This window comes from Piliocolobus tephrosceles, chromosome 13, assembly GCF_002776525.5.
Source record: "Piliocolobus tephrosceles isolate RC106 chromosome 13, ASM277652v3, whole genome shotgun sequence".
Taxonomy (NCBI): Eukaryota; Metazoa; Chordata; class Mammalia; order Primates; family Cercopithecidae; genus Piliocolobus; species Piliocolobus tephrosceles.
Window position 1 is genome coordinate 67,712,198 of NC_045446.1, and position 4,180 is coordinate 67,716,377.

At 43.2% G+C, this 4,180-nt stretch overlaps 1 non-coding gene across 1 annotated transcript; it reads right to left on the reverse strand.

Moving 5' to 3' along the window:
* Nucleotides 1-377: 377 nt before the first annotated feature.
* LOC111540995 lies at nucleotides 378-438 on the reverse strand. Its single transcript, XR_002731129.1, has one exon. It is a non-coding gene; the product is annotated as a U7 small nuclear RNA (small nuclear RNA).
* Between the last annotated feature and the right edge of the window lie 3,742 nt (nucleotides 439-4,180).

A 4,180-nucleotide genomic window follows, 5' to 3' on the forward strand; every position in this document is an offset into this window, starting at 1 on the left:
CTGGTTGTTTTGTAGTCTTCACCTACTTCTTTCCTTTCTTCCTGTCTTCCTTGTAGTGAAGGTGATTTTTTCTGGTGGTGTTTTAAATTCTTGCTTTTTATTTTTTGTGTATCTGTTGTATGTTTTTTGATTTGAGGTTACGAGGCTTGCAGATAGTATCTTACAACCCATTATTTTAAACTGATGACAACTTAACACTGATTGCATAAACAAATGAACTAACAAACATGCAATGAGAAAACTTACAAAAACTCTACATTTTAACTTCATCTGCTTGCTTTTTACGTTTTTGCTATTTCTATTTATATCTTATTATATTGTCTATATCTTGAAAAGTTGTTGTAGTTATTATTTTTGACAGGTTCATTTTTTGTGAGGGAGGCTTCCAGTAAAAACAAGAAAGCCTGCTGGACAAATTCTTAAAAAGCTGTAACACTGACAGGTTCGTCTTTTAGTCTTTCTACTGAAGATGTGAGTAGTTTACATACCAAAATTACAGTGTTATAATATTCTGTGCTTTTCTGTGTACTTACTACTACCAGTGAGTTTTATATCTTCAGATGACTTCTTATTGCTCATTAACATTCTTTTCTTTCAGATTGAAGAACTCTTGTTTGCATTTCTGGTAGGACAGGTCTGGTGTTGACAACTCCCTGAGCTTTTGTTTGGGGAATTCTTTGTTTCTCCTTTATGTTTGAAGGATATTTTCACTGGATATACTATTCTAGGATTAAAGTTTTTTTCCTTCAGCACTGTAAATTTGTCATGCTACTCTCTCCTGGCCCGTAATATTTCCACTGAAAAGCCTGCTGCCATGCATATTAGAGCTCCATTGTATGTTATTTGTTTCTTTTATACTTGCTGCTTTTCGGGTCCTTTCTTTACCCTTGGGAGTTCGGTTATTAAGTGTCTCAAGGTACTTTTATTTGGGCTAAATCTGTGCGGTGTTCTACAACCTTCTTGTACTTAAATATTGATTTCCTTCTCTAGGTTTGGAAAACTATCTGTTATCTCTGTGAATAAACTTTCTACCCAGATCTCTATCTCCTCTTTAAGGCCAATAACTCTTAGATTTCCCCCTTTGAGGCTATTTTCTAGATCTTGCAGGCATGCTTTCTTCTTTATAATTCTTTTTTGTCTCCTCTGACTGTGTATTTTCAAATAGCCTGTCTTGAAACTCACTAATTCTTTCTTCTGCTTGATCAGTTCTGCTAAGAGACAGCTGGGACTGGTCGCTGGTGCTTTATTTAGTTCATTCAGTGAGGTCATGTTTTCCTGGATGGTCTTGATGCTTCTGGATGTTCATCGGTGTCTGGGTATTGAAGAATTAGGTGTATATTGTAGAGTTCATAGTCTGAACTTGTTTGTACCTGTCCTTCTTGGGAAGGATTTCCAGCCATTCGAAGGGACATGGATGCTGTGATTTAAGTTTTTTATCACTGCAGCCATATCTGCACTAGGGGGAACCCCAAGCCCAGTAATGTTGTGGCTCTTGCAGACTCGTAGAGGTAGTGCCTTAGTGGTCTTGGGTAAGATTTAGGAGAGTTCCCTGGATTACCAGGCAGAGACTCTTGTTCTCATCCTTTACTTTCCCCCACAAATGCAGTCTCTCTCTGTCTGTACTGAGCTGACTGGAGCTGGGAGAGGGGTGACATAAGTTCCCCTGTGGTCACCACCACTGGGACTGCCCTGGGTCAGACCTGAAGCAAACATAGCACTGGGTTCCACCCAAGGTCCACAGTGACCATTGCTTGACTACTACTTACTTTCACTCAAGACCCAAGGGATCTACAATCAGCAGGTGACAAATAGAGCCAGGCTGTGTCCTTCCTTTTAGGGTGGTAAGGTCCCCCTGGCCCTGGGTGTATCCAAAGATGCCATCTCAGAGTCTGGAGCCAAGAACCTTAGAAATCTTATCTACTGCTGCTGAACTGGCACCCAAGCCACAAAACAAAGTCCTTCCCCCTCTTCACTCCCCTTTCCACAAACAGGAGTCTCTCTTCATGGCCACCACTGCCCTGAGCCTGCAGCAAGTACTGCCAGGCTACCACCAACGTTCACTCAAGGCCCAAAGGCTTTTCAATCAGCTTGTAGTAAATGCTGTGAGGCCTGGGACTCACCCTTCAGGGTACAAGACTCCTCTCTGGCCCAGGGCAGGTCCAGAAATACCATCCATGAGCTGGAATTGGGGACACCAAGAGACTGCTTGGTGCTCTATCCCACTGTGGCTGAGCTGGTATCCAAGCTACAAGACAAAGTGCCCTTTACCCCTCCGTCTTCTTTCTTCAAGTAGCCACCACAGCTAGGAATGTGCTGGGTCACATCTAAAGGCAACACAGCTCTGAGTTTTACCCAAGGCCCAGGGTGAGTAATACCTGGTTACCACTGCTGATTATTCCTTCCCTTTAAGGCAGTGGGTTCCCTTCTGGTCCAGGCTGTGTCTTGAAATGTCATGTGATGGCTAGACCCTAGAATGGGGTCCTTAGGACTCTGTCTGGTGCCCTATCCTCCTGTGGCTGAACAGGTATCCAAGTTGCAAGACAAACTCCTCTTTACTCTCCCTTCTCTCCTCAGGTAGAGGGGAAGAGTCTCTCCCAGAGCTGTGAACTGCACTGTCTGAGGTTGGGAGAGGGATGATGTAAGCACTCCCTTGGCCTCCCTGGCTCCATGTACATGTCACAAGTACCCAAGTATGAGTACACTGGCTCCAAGCCCAGCACAGCAATAGGACTTGCCCAGAAATTGCAATCCTTAGGGCCTAGACTGCCTTTAAATTTATTTAGGACCCCAGAGCCCTTTACCAAATGGTGGTGGCTTGCCAGAGGTCAAGTTCTGACCACTGGGATGGGCAACATGCCTCTGGCTAGGGCTGATCCAAATGCTCCCTCCATGGGCTCCAGCTGAGTTCTGCCTTGTGTTGCTTTCCGCTGTGACAGGGCACTAAGTTCCAATGCAAAGTCCCATAATCACTGCACTCTCCCTCCCACAAGTGCACAGATTCTCTCTCTCTGCTATGCAGCCACAGCCAGGCAATGAGAGAGGGGTGCTGTAGGCAATTTGAAACTATTTCTCCTACCCTCTTCAGTGTCTCTTTCCTTAATGTGCTGTCAAAACCAGGTACTATGATTACTCACCTGATTTTTGGTTGTAATGAAGGTGTTTTTTGTGTGAATAGTTGTTCAATTTGGTGTTCCTGCAGGGAGGACAATTTCTGGAGGCCCCCACTTGGCCATATTGCTCCTCAGTCTGTATTCCTTTTGCATTTAGTTTTACAGAATCCACTTATTTCCAAAGTTACTTAGGTGAGCAATTTTCTCCCATTTCCTTCATTGAGGTTTTTTTATAATATGGTTGGATTATTTTGTCATGTTCTTTATTTCATCTTGGGATCATCTAGCTGAGCTCCTAAATGATTTTTTTAATTTGCATACATTAGGTTCTAAGGGTTTTGACAAATGCAAGGTGTCATGTATCATGTCACTACCATTATGGTATTACACAAAATAATGTCACTATCCTAAAATATCCTGTGATTTACCTATTCAATCCTCCACCCTTACTGAATTCCTACCAACTTGTTTTTCATCTCTGTAGTTTTACCTTTCATAATGTATATAAGTAGAATCATGGCTGGGCATGGGGGCTCACGCCTGTAATCCCAGCACTTTGGGAGGCTGAGGCGGGTGGATCACGAGGTCAAGAGATTGAGACAATCCTGGCCAACATGGTGAAACCCCATCTCTGCTAAAAATGCAAAAATTAGCCAGACATGGTGGTAGGCCCCTGTAGTCCCAGCTATTCAGGAGGCTGAGGCAAGAGAATCGCTTGAACCTGGGAGGTGGAGGTTGCAGTGAGCCGAGATCACGCCACTGCACTCCAACCTGGTGACAGAGCCAGACTCTGTCTCAAGAAAAAAAGAATTATACAGTAAAAATTCATCAGACTTGCTTCTTTGACTTACTGATACACATTCAACATTTATCCATGTCTTTGCTTTGCTTGATAGCTCATTTCTTTTTTTTTTTTTTAATTGTGGTAAAATAAACATAACAATTTCCATTTTAACCATTTTCTTTGTTTTGTTTTGTTTGAGGCGGATTCTCGCTCTGTCGCCAGGCTGGAGTACATAGCGTGATCTTGGCTCACTGCAACCTCTACCTCCCAGGTTCAAGCAATTCTC